General features: G+C 44.0%; 1 long non-coding RNA gene across 2 annotated transcripts in view; it reads left to right on the forward strand.

The window, feature by feature from the left end:
* Positions 1–276: 276 nt before the first annotated feature.
* The window catches only part of LOC105471773 (uncharacterized), a 58,221-nt gene continuing 40,661 nt past the window's right edge, over positions 277–17,836 (forward strand). The window contains exons 1-2 of one of the 2 annotated variants that reach the window (XR_011611980.1): positions 277–506; positions 951–1,066. This is a non-coding gene — a long non-coding RNA (uncharacterized lncRNA). Of the gene's footprint in view, positions 591–950; positions 1,067–17,836 lie in introns of both variants that reach the window. The other variant, XR_011611979.1, reaches the window with a different exon arrangement.

Genomic DNA, 17,836 nt, shown 5'->3' on the forward strand with positions numbered 1-17,836 from the left:
TTTTTAGTATGAAACAAGGGACAGACAATGACAGCAGGAATTTTCAGCAAGAAGGGAAAGGAGAGCAACACATAGGAGGCTTGAGGGAGGGCTAATTGGAGCAAGAAGGGATGTGGTTAAAAGGGGAGGACCTCAGAGGTAATCAACTATATCCCTTATTTCCCAGCAGAACCATTTAAACTGAGAGAGGATGTGGAGGTTAGCCTCCAACATGGCTCCCAGTGATTCCCACCTCCTGGAAATCATATCCTTGTGTAGTCTTCTCCCAGACTGAATAGGGGTGACCAGGGGAACCAATAGGGTATTGAGGCAATCACAGTGTTAGACTTCTGCACCTATGTCATAAAGCACATGATGACATCTGCCTTGGATCACTCACTCTGTGGGAGGCCAGCTTCCCTGTGGTGAAGACACTCAAACAGTCTTAGGAGGAAGCCTCCATGGAGAGTAACTGCAGGCTCCTCACAACAGTCAGCAAGGAACTAAGACTTCCTGCCAACAGCCACGTGAGTGACCCATCTTGGGAGATGATTCTCCAGCCCCAGTCAAGCCTTCAGATGATATGGTTCCAGCCAACGTCTTGAGAGCCTGTGAGCAAAGACTCCCAGTTACACCACTCCCAGATTTCTGACCCATCATACTATGAGATAATTAATAAATGATTGTTGTTTTAATTCCCCCAGGTTTGGGGTCATTCGGTATATATCAACAGATAACTACTACCGAGCATGTATTTCATTTCCAACTACTTTCTGTATTTTTACACTGTATCCACAGTCATTACCTCACTTGATTCTTATACTTACTTATTTTCTCTGGCTCAAAGATTGATAAGCTGTGTCTTGGAGAAGTTAAGTAGCATTTCCAAATTCACATAATGCATTGTGGCAGATCCAGGTGAAGGGCCAAGCATTCTGACTTCTCGTGTTTTCTCTCTGCATATAATCCAGCTGCTGAAATCACATTCTGTGGGCAGCTGTATCTTTGAACATTGTCTGGAGCCTGCTCTGTTTTGAAAGAACTCTTTGCTGCATGCTCTAGGGCACAGATGGAGACAGCATCATAGGTGAGTTAAGCAGTTACCTCATCTTTGGCACAACCTGCTAAGCTAACCTGAGTACTCACAGCCATTATTCCACAAGCCTCTACCGAGTGCCTGCTGTATGACAAGTGTCATAGAACTCACATCAACAGGATGCATTTCCTGGAGGCACAGTTCAATAGAGATCTGGGGGTGAAAAAAAAGAGAGAGAAAAGAAAAAATAAGAAAGCTATAACATTTGAGCTTGAAATGTCACAGGGAGCCAAGGAAGTTGTCTGATGGATTGCCCTGTCATCTCCAAGCCAAAAGAAAAAAAAGTTTCAGATCCATCAATTTGTTCCTGCCCTTTTAATCCAAACAATATTTTACAGCATCAGAACGCAAAGAAATTATTTTCTTAGACATTCAACTCCGCATATGGACTGCTGAGCACTTAACCAGAAAGCAGCAAGTGAGAACTCTAGGTTGTTCAAGTGTCTGCAAATCTGATTGATCCTGATTGAATGTATAATATACTGGAATACATACAAGAGCCTACTGGTGACATATGTTCATTCATTCATTCATCCATGAGGAGTTGACATCGCTTTGCCATAGACAATGAATTTGAAGAGACACCTGTGTACATGTGCACCAGCTGCCCAGGTTGAGGACTGCTCCTGTCTGCTCTGGACTTGTTCCTCCCTTTGGCTGGCTTCCCAATTAGTGTAGACATGTTGTCCAGTATCCTAACCTCTCCTCGGGCTACATTTGAGGATATCACCATCCACCCCTTGGATCAAATGCTTGGCTCTTGGGCTCAGACCCTGTTGGGATGTAGCTTTATTTGCAAAGTAGGCTGAAAGACTCCCTCTCCTGACAAGGAAAGCTGATTGGCAGTATGAAGAGTACACTGCAGAAGTTTTGAGGAGGACAAGCACTTACGATGGCTTTACAGGGATGGCTGCCCAAGTGAGATAGAATTTAACATGGGTATTTGTCAGCCCTCAAACAAGTCCTGCATTCTTTCATCCAGGTCTTTATTCACACTGCTTCTGCCTCCTCTAAGCAATCCTTCCTGATTTCCCCCATCCCCTCAGTCAATGTGCTCTCTCCCTGTCCCCTCGTTGGTTCCTCTATCTCGGTGATCTGCTTTGCACATGAATGACCTATGTGTGCATCTATTTCTCCCACTATATTGTAATTTCCATGGGGCTTAACTGTGTCTGTATTCCTATACAATGTCTAGCACAAGGAATAATAAATCTTTATTACAATGACTTGAATGGGAAGAAAAGTGGGCATGTCCTGTATTGCTTGTGGGATAAATGGAGTCATCATCTGTATGTTCATAGAAAGACTTGTACATGAATGTTCATTTGAGCCTTATTTATAATCACCAAAAACTGGAAACAATTCAAATGTCTACATCAATACAATGGAATACTACTCAGCAATAGGAAGGAATGAACTACTGGCATATGCAACAACATGGATTAATCTCAAAGGCATCATGCTAAGTGAAAGAGTCAGACATAAAAAACTGTATACTGTTAGATTTTATTTATATGAAATTCTAGAAAATGAAAAACTGTAATGACAGAAAGCAGACTAGTGGCTGTATTGGACAACAGATGGCAGGAAGTGGGTTGAAACAGTGGGAGCATCATTTGTTCCTGGGGACACAGGGAAGTAACAGAAATGAACTAATCCTGATTGTGGTGAAAGTTGCACAGCTGTATTCATATTCTCATACTCATGAAACAGTATATCTAAAACGGATGAATGTTATTGCATAAAATTATACTTCAAGAAAGCTATAGAAGAAAATTGGCCAGAATGTGAAGGATTTGGGGTGCAACTTAAGGTGTTTGAACTCTCTGTCATTGGCTATAGAAGCACTAAAATGTTTGAAGAAGGGAGAAATGGATGGTGTTGGAGAGAAGAAGCTGGGTATAAGAGTTTTTTATGAGTTATGAAATAGAGCAGAGAAGATTATGACCTGCGTAAAGGTGGGAACAAAGGAAATAGAAATGATCAGATGGATGCAGGAGACTCAGCAATGAAAGAATCACAGACCCTGTGACTGAAGAATAAAAAGATGTGTGTTTTGGTTGACCCCTTAGTTTGATGATCTTGGTGAGAGTTGCTTGTACAAAGCTGGAGCCAGCTTGGGGAGAAAGTGGGTGGATCCCAGGTCCTGAATTCTACCATGGAAACAGATTTAGAAACTTGGTTTAAGCTAGATACCAAATTGATTCCACAGGATGGCCAAATATTAGGAGGGCAGGGACAAAGATACTGGCATTAGTGATGTGAGGAGACATGAAACTCCGGTTGGGAATGGAGGCTTATGAACGTGGATTCCTTTTGTAAGGGCCTGCCCTCAGGAAGCCTCTCTGTCTGCCAGGTGAGACATGTAAGAGGGAGTCAAGGAACTAAAGGGATGATTTAGGCCTGAGTGCCAGACAGCATTGCACCACCACTGATGGACCCAGAGAACCCAGAATGGGAGAGGCTCAGGGAAAGTTGTGGTGAGGAGCAAACATAGGAAGGGACTTTTGACAGCATCCAGTCCTGCCAACCTCGCCAAAACAGACACTTCTGCTATGTCCCCAGTACCATTTGGCTTGAGTATTCTTCTAGAAACATCAAATCTACTGCTTTGTGAAGAGTTGGCTCCATTACTGGACAGCTCTAAATGTGGGTGGTGATGATGACAATGATGATGATACAAAGAGGAGCAGGAGAAGGGGACAGCTAATATGTATTGAGGAGTCTCCTTGTGCTGGGCATTCTTCTAGGCTCTATATTCACTGTCTTATTTAATCCTCAAAATAACACTATAAGGTAGGCACTGTCATTATCTACCCTTGTTTTGGAGATGACAAAATGAAGGCACAGAGAAATGATATAGCTTGCCCAAGGTCATGCAGAAGTAGTTGATCTGGGATTTGAACCCATGTCATCTGATGGCAGAGCCTTCACAAGACTGGCATGTATTGCTTGCTAGTGATTCCATATCTACCTGTCTGTAGTTTCTGTCTAATTCCATTTTCTGTAGGGATTCAAATCAGTAAACAGAAGCTTTTTTGCATCTTTTCAAATGTGTTAAGACAGCAAAGTGTACATTTCCTCTGAATTTCCTCTTCTGTAGGTTGTTGGAAACTATCAAGTGTTCCATACAAGGAGATAATTCTAGTGCCCTTACCATCTTGGTCCTCCTTATTGAATATCCCTGAGTTAGTCATAATTCTCACTGAAGGTGAAACCGAGAAACACAGTACTCCCAGTGTGTCTCAATCTGAATGGAGTAAAATAAGAGAATGCAGTGCATGATGGTTCCCTGTGTGGGGGCAAAGCCGATGGCAGGAAGACCAGGCCTGGAGAAAAGCCCATTGTAAAAGGATGGGGTGATACTGAATGAGAAAAGAAGATGAAACAATGAGTTTAAGGAGGATAAGAACTGAGAAGTTAAACAGATCTGCTGGCCTAGGGAGAGTCATTGGGAAGAAATGCAGGAGCTGTGGAAAGAGTAGGCAATGAGCCAGCAGGAGGGACTACTTGTTGTCCTCTCTGGTTACAAAAGGAAAGGGAAGAGGACAGTGGCTGGTGGGAGGTGGAACAGATAGAAGGATCAAGTAAGAGGTTGTTTATATGCTAGGAAAGTGGGGACAGTGGGTAAGGCAGGGAAAGGATTGTCAATAGAGAGGAAATAATGCACAAAGAGGGAAAGACTTAAGTTGCTGCAGCCAGAGTCAGATGGAGGCAGCAGGTGAGATGAAAGGTAGAGGAAGCACTTTGGGGTAGAGATAGCGATATCTGAAGATGCAAAGGAAGGCTGATAATACCTCTCACATAGTGCGTCATGGTGTGCAAAGGTTTTCCATGTTGATTATCTCATTGGATAATACACCAATCCTGAGAGGGAAATACTACTATTTGTAGTTTACCGTGGAAGACAATGGAGAGTCAAAGAAGGTAAGTGACTTTCTCAGTGCTACAAAAGTAATACACTTTTCTGATTTCTTGTCCCTTTTCCTGTGTCTATGACTATAGCCTATTATACTGTGTCCCAGAGAGCTCAGTAAGATGTGAATCAAGACCATGTCCCAAAAGGGAAGCAAGAGAAGTGAATTGTTGAGAGAAATTAGGAACTAAGGAGAGCTGGGAAAATTGAGCACATTGTTTAGAAAAGGGGTCAATGAGAAATACAGAGTTGGTCTGGCAACAACAAGAGCATCAAGGAAGATATCCTAAGTCTGCACCAATTTAAAGGAGGCCAACCCCAACCTGAGAAACAATATTCCATCCATTAATTCCACTGAATTTAATGAATGACAGTGCATCAGAGAAATAGTATGTGACTCAGAGCAGCAGCGGGAGTTTTGTGCAGCCAGACACAGGGTACAAGGTATATGTACATGAATCAGGATGATGGTCATGCCGGGCAGGATGTTACCAAAGAATGACGTGCCTGCACAGAGACCCATAGGAAAGAAAGGGGACTCGGTGGAAGGGGGTGATCTAAGAAGGTTTCTGGGGAGTAGTGAGCCCAGAATTTCATAAATGTATAAGCATGGTGGTGAGAGTAGCTACAAAAATTAAGAAACCTTAATGTTAGTGAATGTGTTTGGGTGAAGACAAGTCCTTTTACTAAAAGGGTTGTAAAGCTCTCCCATAAGGGTTGGCAAAGGAAGCCTTTGTAAAATCTGGTGTGGAGAAGGGGCATGATGAGTCAACATGGCATTGAAACTGTCCATAAGAAATCAGGTTAGGAAGCTATTGAAACATGGTGTGAAGGCCTAAACCAGGGTTCTGGCAATAATGATGGGAAGGGATGTTATGAAGGGGAGAATAAATTGATTTGATTACTGAATAAGACATAAAGAATGAAAAAGAAGATAGACGTCAAGGATGAGTCTTGATCATCAATGAAATCCTAGCAACACTGATGGATAAATAAAAATTAGAAGAGTTGGCTGGGTGCAGTGGCTCTCTCCTGTAATCCCAGCACTCTGGGAGGCTGAGGTGGGTGGATCACAAGGTCAGGAGATCAGGAACATCCTGGCTAACACGGTGAAACCCCGTCTCTACTAAAAATATAAAAAATTAGCTGGGCGTGCTGGCAGGCACCTATAGTCCCAGCTACTCTGGAGGCTGAGGCAGGAGGATGGTGTGAACCCAGGAGGCAGAGGTTGCAATGAGCCGAGATCGTGCCACTGCACTCCAGCCTGGGTGACAGAGTGAGACTCCTTCTCACAAAAAAAAAAAAAAAAAAAAAAAAAAAAAAAAAAAAAGTCGAAGAGTCACAGTTAATGAGGAGAGGAGAGCTTAAGAGAACACAGGGAGCTATGCATAGATACCTGGAGACACCAGTCTAAAGTTCTCGTCAATGATCCGGTTTAAGTAATGAGACTGAGAGGTCGTCTACAAGGAGGAGAGATATATGACTCCTTGAGTGTGGGGAACAAGGGAGAGAAGCAGAAGGCCATCATCTGAGTCTTGAGTGACATCAGAGAAGTTTTCTATCTGCTAGGGAAGTGGGAAGAAGCATTTCAATTAAAAAACATTTCAATACAATAATGAGAGATGCTGGAAAAAGAAGCTGAAGGCATCAAAACTTAGAGATGGTAAGGAAGTCCTTGGCGCTCTTGGGCTGAGTACCTGAGATTGGGGAAGGGGAAGCTCTGTGTGTGTGTGTGTGTGTGTGTGTGTGTGTGTGTGTGTGTGTGTGTGTGTGTGAGAGAGAGATAGAGAGAGAGAGAGAGAGAGAGAGAGAGAGAGAGAGAGAGAGAGGATGGCCTGGGACAGGCAAGGAAACCCAGAAACTTGGAGTTCTTTCAGGCAACTGTCAAACTCCTTTAGCTTCCAGGATGCTGCTCTCAAGGTGTTGCCAGGGTAGGACCAAGTGCCCAAAGACCCTGGCCACATCTTTGAGGTTGGTAAAACCTGGCCTGGAACTCCTGGTGCCATGTTGGCATGTAAACAGGTATCTACCAGCCTCACCATTGTCTCAAGACCAATATATGCTGGACAATCTTGGCCCTAGATGGAACTCCATAACAAATGCATGAGGGGAAGTGCAATATAAAGCATTTCCATTTGTGTACAAACAATACTTTAAAAACTGCTTGCATTTTTGGGAGTTGAGTTTGGCAGTTGCCTGGAAGAATGCCCAACCCCAGGTCTACTAGAAATCTTGGCCCAGCTAGTGATAATGTTTTATGAACAGTGTGAGCTGACCTACAAGAGTACATACAAGAATGGTGGAAAACATGTTTGAAATTATCTCAGTACATAAAGGTAGAGTCACCATTTGTGTGTAACTAGAGAATTTGTGTTGCCCAGCCTAAGTCTGAGAACTGCCAACCTCACCTCCTTGCTCTGTAAACTTGAGCATGTCTCAGACTCTCAGAGCCAACTTCAAATCTCAAACCATCTCATGGTGTAAAAAGAATAAAATGGACCAAATTACACAGCAGGACTTTATTTATTATAAAGTGCTTTTTAAATTATTATATTGCCAATAAATGGTAAAAGAGCCTTTCTTTAAGTTGGACTTCAGAACCTAGAGTTCAAGCATTTGACAATGACTTTCCCTGCATGACTTTTTCCCTCATCTGCTATTCCTAATTCAGTAATACATAGCAAGCTTCCTTTTCCCAGTTATCCTCAATCATTTTTAGCAGAGAAACTTCACAGCCCCATGCCCTCTAAAATGAGTTTGGAACTAAGTCAGGAGGTTTGGGAAAACAGTTCGGTGATCTGAAACAAATAATTCATTTGGGGGCTTATGTCTCATTTTCTTGTGGGGTAATTCCAAGACCTGACTCACTTTGGGCTGAAGCTATTAGAAAATGTCCATGTAGCCTTAGTTTAGGAGAGCTGCAAAACACCACCTACCAGCCCCATTATAATGCCAGGCACTTTCACAGCCTTTACAATACAAAATTCAATCTAATCCTCAAAGCAGCTTCTCGGGTTGAAACTTCTATTCCCAGTTAACAGATGAAGAGTCTGAGGCTCAGAAAAATTGAAAAATGTGCCAAAAGTCACACATATATGTGCCACAGCTGGGATTTTAATCCTTTTTTTCAAGTCCACCCCTATATACCACCATTAAACCACCCCTATAAAGAAGGGTCTCTGTGAACCAAAGGAATTCTTTTGAGCTCCTTCTCACACTATTTGGACTCAAGAGCTTCATTGAATATGCTACTCTGTCAGCAGAGCCAAGATAGAGAAATTATCCAGTGGAAAGGATCACAGAACCCAGAAATATATCCACATATGTATGAACACCACTTCATATAAATACAACTGACAGTGCAGGTCAACAAGGAAAGAACAGACTATTCAACAAATCTCACTGCAACAACTATTTAACCATACAAACCAAATAAATTGGAATTCTACTTCACAGTAAACATACAATCAATTCTAGGTGACTTAATAACTTAAATATGTAGGGTAAAATTTAAAACTTTAGACGAAAATGTGAGGGAATATCTTTGACTTTAAGATAGGAAATACTTTTGTTTTAAAACACAATATAAAAAATAAAACTCATAAAGAAAAGATTGTTAACTTTGACTACACCGAAATCAAGAATGTGGGCTCATCAAAATACACTATAAAAAAATAGAAAAGGCTAGGAACATTCTGGGAGAAAATATTTGCAACACATATAATCAACCACAGGTTTTCACAACAAAATTTCTGCAAATCAGTAAGAAAAAGGCAAACAGCTTAACAACAACAACAACAAAAAGTCAAAAAAAAATCATGAATAATCATTTTACAGAAGAGAAAATACAAATTTCCAATAAACCTCACCAGTAACCAGAAAAAATGGGTGAATGAATGGGGTGACCAACTCAAAGCCTATATAATATAAACAAAATTAATAGAAGCTCTTGGGGCAACTGAGGGAAGAAAGCAGAAGAGCAGAAGCTAAGACCTGAGGTCTGCAACCAGGACTCTGTTTCTCTTATCTTCTGAATACACTCAATCAAATAGAATTAGGGTCATCTAATCCAACATAAGCCTAATTAGGCTGGGCGCGGTGGCTCATGCTTATAATCCCAGCACTTTGGGAGGCCGAGGCAAGTGGATCGCCTGAGGTCGGGAGTTCAAGACCAGCCTGGCCAACATGGTGAAACCCCGTCTCCACTAAAAATACAAAAATTAGCAGGGCATGGTGGCAGGTGCCTGTAATCCCAGCTACTCAGGTGGCTGAGGCAGGAGAATCGCTTGAACTCGGGAGATGGAAGTTGAAGTGAGCCGAGATCGCGTCATTGCACTGCAGCCTGGGAAACAAGAGTGAGGCTTTGTCAAAAAAAAAAAAAAAAAAAAAAAAGCCTAATTAAATCCTTCTTTATTAAATGAAAAGAGGAATGTGAGTACGTGAATTCTGCATTCTGCACAACCTCTCCGCTGACCCCACCCTCACCAGTCTGCCTGGAGAATGCCCTCTTCTTTCTTGACTCCCTCCTGTCTTTTCCCTGACTCCTGCTCCCCAATCTACGCCAATTCAGTCCTTTGAATGCTCTTTGATTGTAGGCACTGTTTACTGGTTTGCAAGCTTGATCCCCTCTAGGTCCTTCTAGGCCGTAAGCTTGATGAAGGGAAATGTGTCTTAGTCATCAGTTAATCCTGCACCTCTTACAGTGCTTGGCAAATCACATGTGCTGGACACTTCTTTTGAATCTAACAGACACTAAGTTGCAGACCATGAAAAGCAGTGAATCTAAAGTCAATGACTCAAAACGCAAGTATTAATAGATTAGCAGAGTAGGGATCTCAAAACGAAAAGAAAGGGCAAAAATACAAAGTAGACTCCAGGCTGATTACGACTAAGATATAAAAAAAGCAATTTAAACCAAGCCCTGAAGTATTGTTGAGTCCCCTGCTAAACCAAGCAAGTCTGATGCACATAACACTCTTGCAGGCCACACACAGCCCAAGGGAGAAAGTGGTTTCATGAAGTTTGGGCTGGGATATCTTTGGAAGACAGAATAAAAGTCAACTTTGTGGAAATGGGGCAATCCAGATTCTTTAAAATGGGGGTATTTGTCCCTAGAAAACACTCACATCATTGCATACTGAAAGGAGCAGACCGGTGGCAAGGTGGCAAGGCTAGGGGTAGGTGCAGAAACACGGGGAGGTAAAGGCAGCGGGTGGGGACCCACCCGCAGAGATGTGTGAGCATCAGAATGAATCACACCTGTTATAACTCAGGCCACTGTCTGCACTGAACCTGTACTAATTCTGCTAAAGTGGCCAAAAGCCAGTGGAAATTCTTCTAACAGATACTTCTGGAAACTCTCTTCCAAAAATCTCTCAAAGTTGCTTTTATTTTGTCATACATCAAATGCTTCCTTGCATCAAATGTAAAAACAGAACTTGAGGAAGAGATCAGGTTAGAACTCATAATAGGTTCTGATGATTACTTTTCTTCTTCTTTTTGGGAATATTCTCAAATGTTGACCAGTGCAGCCTGGTTAGTGAAAACCATTATTGTTCAGCTACTGGATTAAATGCCTAACTAACATTACAACACAAAGCAGGTACAACTTGTTGACCACTCACGGTGTGGTCACCCTCTTAATCAGTGAATGTGTGTGTTATCCTCGTAATAGTCACGGTAGTGTCCTCAGGTCAGGATTGCTATCAACCCTGGTTTCCATATCAGAAAACTGAGTCCTGAGTGATCAAGTAGCCCATACTAAATAAGAGCACTGAGATTATTCTCCAAGGCCATCTGATTCCATCTCCTTGTAGTTGATATTCATGAAGAAGGATGTGCTCTCGGGAACACTGGGTTCTCTATACACATTATCAGTTAATTCTGCAAACAACAATAACGACAACCATTAAATTCCGGGAAACTGATGGGCAGGACTCAGCACAGAGCTGGGCATCATGCTACTTTGTACATCTGCTGATTAATTTTTGTTTGGAGGCCACATAGAGCACCAGGAATTTGAGAATGTTAGCTAACCAATGAAGACTTCCAACTGCAGGGGTCTGTCTTCTTTTCCTCTTCTTTCCCTTTCCTTTTTCCTTCCTTCCTTCCTTCCTTCCTTCCTTCCTTCCTTCCTTCCTTCCTTCCTGCCTTAAACATTTATAGGCACCTACTATGTACCAAGTGTTGTGCTGTGAGCTGGGACACTGAGATTAAAAAGACATGGACCACTCAAGGCCCTTGGCATCTAGGTATGGGAACACACCACTGCTCAATGCAAGAAAGGCTACTCAAATTCCAGGGAGACAAGTGAATAGACAGAATCAAATGCACCTCCTTTTCTCTGGGTTCCTCATTAGACTACAGGCCATATTTCTAAAGGGAAGGGGAACTCCCAGGCTGGTCTGCCTGGTAAGTGAGGACAAGTCTGCAGAGGAGCCCGACCACATTACACAGAGGAAGGATGGTGCCTGTGACAAGAAGGAAGAGCCACGGAGACAGGGTGGAGTCACAGTGCAAGACCTGGGACAGGCAGACAGATTCTCCCATGCCAAACCCTGAAGAAGTGGGGAAGGGGCTGCAGGTCTGGAAAATAAGTTAGCAAGCAGCAGAATTCCATCTGACTAATTGCACCCTGACTCCCACACTCAGCCCACTATCTCCCAAGGAGGACTTTGACTTCTCTTTGTCCTTAATCTTGTAAGTAAGAATGGAAAATGTAAATCGCCTCAGTGCTAGAGAGTAGGACAGGGCTGGAGCCTGCCTTCCAGTGGGAGGGGGAAGATCCATTCCAGTATTTATTTATTATTATTATTTAGAGGAGAGAGAGGAAAAAAAAGCCAGAAATATTTCCAAAATGTCAACACTATTAAGGAAATCTGAACACCTTAATCCATTTAAATGTCAGCTAGAACCAGGCGAAGGGGTTTCGGGAGGGGAGAATGAGGAAGTAAGGAGGGGCAGAGAGAATTAACGCCAGATTCCACATAATCTATCAAAGTTTCTTTCTTTTCTTAATATATTAAATATTAAATGCTTCTTTGCATCTGAGCGAGAGAGGAGAGAGAGAGGGACCAGGGTGGAACTCATAAATGCCTAGATAATTGGTTTTGAGGTTTTTTTTCTTCTTTCTTTCTTTCTTCTTGGCGGATTCTCAATTTCCCTATAAAAGAGAAAATTCATTTCCAGCCGCTAATGTAATGTCAGCGTGCTGTTTACTAAGCATGGATGATGTATAGGGGGACACTACTTTCAGAGGACTACTTAATGATGCATAGAATTAAATCCTGAGCTCCTCAGCTGAGCCTCCTCCCTCCCTCCTGGTTCCCAGGCTCCCAGTGCATCCTGGGAGAAACAGGCCTGGCATAACCTGTCTCCCTCATTACTAGAATTCTGGGGTCTCTGCCGAGGAAGCTTGGAAATCGCCCTTAACTTTAGCAGACACATTTGCCCTTGGCGTAGACCAGAGTGAGCTCCTGGGCAGTAAGAAGCTGATGGCCAGGGGAGAGCAGACTGCTCAGTGCTGAGGGAGATAGAAACAGAGTTCATAAGATGCACCATGGTGTTGGGGTTTCCCTGTAGGGAAAGGGCTGGACAGGGAGAGAGAGAGGTGGAACTTCTCCCAGCTTGCCCTCTGCCCCCTGGGAACCATAGTATTCAGATGTCAAGTGAAATACATTTCCCTAGTTCAGCTGCAACCCCAGAGGCCTGTGAGGCTGTCATTGCCAGAGCAGCACCTTGGTTCTCTCCTGCACCTGCCAGGCTGATGCATTGTCAGTGCAGACTGCTCTCACAGTGGGCTGGCCAGCCTGGGTGGGCCTGGCCTCCGCTGAGGAGCCGCACCCTGATGAGAGACTACCCCAGCTTCCCTCCTGGGGAAAAGTGACCCAGCCGTGCCACCAAGGAGACCACCAACTGGTGGCTCAGCACTGAGGAACTGGGAGTGAAGGCAGGAAGGTAGACAATGGGAGGGACCAGTGGGCTGAGGGGAGAGGGGGAAATGTAGCTCTCCTGTGGTGGGGGTGTTGGGAGGGGGGAATCCAGACACACAGTCCCTTCTGAATCTCCACCAGGGTTGCTTTGGCCCCCTTGAGTCTACTGAAACTGACTTCCCCCTAGGTAAACCCAGTGGCCTCATTTTCTTTATCCTCCTGAGCGTTTGCTTTCACTAACTACTCTCTCCTTTTGGAAACCTTCTACTTAGGCGTCGTCGATGCTGCTCTCTGGAAAACTCAGTGAGTCCCTATCTTCTTTGTGGGGGTCTTGAGCTCCTCCAGTCTGTACGCTGAGGATTTCCTAAAGGAGTCTTTCTTGATGGCTCTTTCCTCTGTATATTTTCAGTCCCTATACAGGCTCCCTGTTTTTCATGAATCCAAATCCCATGTCTCCAATCTAACCATGAATGTCCACAGCCTCCTCTAGCAGCAAATTCAGAACCGTTCCCGAGTCAGCTCCCCTCTTCTGCCCATGCTATTGCCATGGCTTTCAGATCCAAGGTTCCCCAAATTTGATATTCCTGCAGTTGAGTCATCCCAGCCTATCCTGAACTCTCAGCCCCACCTCATTTTCACAAAATACCATTTAAAATGCATCATTTTACAGAGGCTAGTCACCACCCACTGAAGTGTGTCCAGACTAACAGCCCTGAGCAGATCCTACTTCAAAGGAGAATCAAAGGGAGCACCTTCACCAGCTGAACCTGTGGAACAACAGTTGGAGAAACTGAGTTTCCAACCGGGAAAAGGGGAAGTTAAAAGGTTGCCGAGCTTGTTTAGAAAATCAGAAGAGCTGCTCTGCAGCAAACAAGGAGAGATGCTGATGACACAGAGAGAGATATCTGAAATCAGTGAACACCAGAAACCATGAGCTAGGACTTTCCAACAGAGACATCTAAAGGTGAAATTATCTTTCCCATCTTGAAATATTTCCCAACAAAGATTGATGATCACGTGTAGGGATATTACAGAAGAAACCCACATGTAGGACTGGTGAGGCATGTACAGTTTATTTAGAAGGGTTTTAAAGTTCCTCCCCACCCAGAGGTCCTGTGATGCTGCACCTCACTTCAAGACCTTCCTTCATCTAACCATCCCTCTGATTTCCTCTTTTTTCCCAGCATCCCAGTGTATGTCCAGGTAGGCCAGATTCCTCACTGTCCACACACACTCCATGCAAGTCTTTGTCCATGTGGCTTCCCTATGAAGAATGGCCTCTTGCTGATCCTTCAGACCCCCTCCTCCAGGAGACCTACTCAGACTCCCCTGCTCTCTCCTGTCTTTGCTCAGTCCTTGAACCACACAATCTTATACTGTACTCCCCCTTCCTACCCTTAACTTTTTCTAAGTGAGGATGAATCTGATCTCCTATAGTATATGAATCATAATGCATCTTTTGCAGTCTCACTGTAGCTAACACAGAACCTTGCAAACACTGGCCAACTCGATCTGTTGATTGATTAAACACAATTACACACAAATTTCACTGCCCACCTTGAGTATTGCTGTGTGAGCCTTGCCAGTCAAGAAGTGTTGCCCAAAGAAAAATTCTGTGTGTGGCTCTCCATCATATACTGAACAAAATGCCAGCTCCTAGGCATGACACTCAGATCCCATCCCATACTGATCCTGAGTTACCTGTTCAAATGTTCCTGCATTCCTTACTCTATCCAGCCAAATCAGACTATATGCCATTGCGCTGTTTCCACAGTTTCCCTTCCTGGAAAGCCCTTCCCATTTTTACGCACCTGGACATTCTTATTTGGTCTTCAAAAGGCAGCTCAGAAATCGTCTTCTCAGTGGAGCTTTTCCTGATGACCCCTAAGGCAGCTTCTTTGCTCCCTCCTCCATGTTCCCAGGGCACTTTGGGCAGATCTCCATTATATTGCTCAACACATTTTATTATAGTTAATTGTGTACACATCTGCCTTCCCCATCATATGATGCGCTTGCCCTTCAAGGGTAAGGACAATGTCTTACCCATCCGTCATCCCTCTAGTACCCAGCAGCATGTGAGGTGTATAGGAAGAAGGAAGGAGAGAGGGAAGGTACAGAAGGAAAGGGAGGAAGGGAGGAAGGGATAGAGAAAAGAAAGGAAGGAAAGAAAAGGGAGAAGATATTATGGGCAGTGGAGTTGTTATGACAAGAATCCAATAAGGCACATTCACCTGGCCCATAGATAATAAGTGACCAAGAAAAGACACTGCGTGAAGCTTCAGGAGTTTGAAAAAGGAGACCTTTGCCTTCTCTCATCCACTCTGGTCTGGATACACTTGATTCATGGCTACAGGTTCTCTGCATTATAGTCCATGCTAATTAAAGTAAATGTTCTCTCCCTTCTGGGTCCTTAGTGTGCCCTGTTGCATAAGACAGAGGACAGTATCGATTTCCCAAAATAGTGGAGGGCTTGCAAGATGAGATAATTCGGTGCAGGGATTTGGGAGCATGTCGTGCCCCAGGAGTGTGGTTTCTTCAGCCACAGTGGGGTGGGAAGGTGGTCCTGGGCTTCGTGGTGGTAGTGGATGTGTTGGACTAACTCTTGGCAGATTTGGTCCTCAGGAAAGTTCTGCCTAGGTATTGCTGCTAATTGGAATAACTAGGTGTCCCAACTGGGCCAGAAGGGAGCTTCTGGAACACTCTGCTAGATGGAGCTGGAAAATACCTTTGTCTCAAAAATCTATGTGATCCCTTGATTACAGCAGAAATGAGATATCACTAAAAAAAATCTTAAACTGATTCTGTAGGAGTTTGCACATAAACAGACATGTCTGGTGAGCTATTTGGTGTTTCCTTACGGAAGTCCATTTGCAGAAAGGAATGATATGAACCCTGTGAGATAAGTCACCAAAAGTAAGAAAGTCTACCAAGGTGAACCAGACACAGCAGGAGGGCTGGGACTTAGAGTTGATGGTGGCTCTGTGTGCAGCATTTGAGTAACATTAGGAACTCATCTCAACTCAGCTCTCCTAAAGACACACAGAGAAGAAACGTCTGTGTGTTTGTAAACTGACTAAATTTTGTGCCACTAAATTGTAACCCTTTGAGGTACAGACAACCCTATTTTGAGATCTTCCTCAATGAAGCACTGGGGACACAATGTTCTCACTTCCTACGAACATCAGTGGTTGAGCCAATTGGCAGCAATTTGGGATGACAGAGCGAGTCCCTTATCGTGGCAATCCTGGGACAAACAAAGACTCTTGCTCAATAGTAGAGGTGACAGGCCAAAGTAACAGAAGCCAGCCTCAAATGGTAGCTCAGACTGCACAGCCTGTAGCAACTACCCCAGGGGTAGTCCAAGAATGTTTGGGAGGAGGGAACTCAGTAAGACACTGTAAAGCAGGTGGGAGCTCAAAGGTAGCAAGGCTCAAAGCTATGATTCGGATGTCATTATCTGAACCTACAGACTGGTGAGATGCAAGACTGAGAACACATTGTTTTATTTTTGTTTTACCCTTTTATGTTTGTTTTAAAACAGAGAGGAATCATTCAGGCCAGGGAGATAATAAAATAACCCTGGCAGATGCTCACACCTTAGATCAACCCACGACACCCTACAGCCATGTGCTCTAATTTTAGGCTCTGTGTGTGGGGCAGGCATTCCCCAAAGATGACAGGCCCCACCTGGGAATCTTGGCTTTACCCCTGAGAGTCCAGGAAGCATGGGGTACTCCCAAGGATGAGATGGTGAAGGGGAGGTAGAGCTCAAAGCCCACCCTCAGGGTATCAGAACAAGTACCTCTCCCCTTACAGCCTCTATGTGGCATCAAAAGAAAGAGATTTCAAGAGACCCTAAGAAGTTGGACACCTTGCCATCAGTCAGTCCACCAAGAGCTCTGGTTGGCAGCAGCTCTTTAGGTCTGAGCACCTGTTTCTGGGATTTAGACACAGCCAGAATTTCCTTGTCTTGTTTTCTTTTCTGCATCCTTTGATTTTCTCCCGCTAAATATAAATTCTTTCAGACTGTGGCTTCTAGATTTCACCCTTTAACATAATTCTCTAAATAAAATATCCTGATCTCTCTCCCTTCTCATATCTTCCACAAGCCAACCCACCTCCATTAGCAGGCCCACCATCCAAGATAATCGGACTGGTCCCAGAAGACCCTACAAAATCTGCCTCTCCCCCAGGTCACTGGGTCACTGGTGCCTCCAAATCCGGTCCAGCAGGCTTGGTCTCCTCTTTTCCCTCAGCCCCATCCCTTCCTGGTCAGCGCGATATCCACTTTCCTGGGTCTTATAAATCTAGAGCTAATCTGCTAAACTCCTCTGGGTCTGAACGTTAATGGCTGCTGTGAGTAAATGGGTTACCTTTCCCTGGAGCCTTCTCAAGCCACTATGGCTGGAGATTCCCACTCAGCCCCTTCATATTAGAAGGTTCCTGAGACACCCACATTTCAGTTCTGTGGGAAGTACCAGGGTCAAACTACAGGAAGACCTAGGATCCCGGTCACACACCCCACCTACCCCACACTTCCTGCACCATCCTGGGCCGTCTCTCTCTCCTGAGGATCTCCACAGATGGCTCAAATCCATAGGGTCTTGTTGATCTTACATCAACCAGTGTAGAAACTTCTCTCTCTCTCCCCATCCCTCCCTCTTTCTTTCACATTTCCTCATTCATACTCAACTTCCTTTGAAACAGTTCCATGGATCTTTTTACAAAGTTAAAGTTAAGGAGACTTTTAAGAGTCTTAGTCTGAGTCTGCGACAAAATAGGGGAAATATAGTCCCTGAGGATGACTCTTGAGACAGTTATAAACAACTATAATAAAATTAGAAATTTAGAATAGGAAGGGATTTCCAACTGCTACTCTCCTAGCCAGGAGTCGAAACAGGCCTTTCACAAAGG

The sequence above is a fragment of the Macaca nemestrina genome, chromosome 13, assembly GCF_043159975.1.
Source record: "Macaca nemestrina isolate mMacNem1 chromosome 13, mMacNem.hap1, whole genome shotgun sequence".
Lineage (NCBI taxonomy): Eukaryota > Metazoa > Chordata > Mammalia > Primates > Cercopithecidae > Macaca > Macaca nemestrina.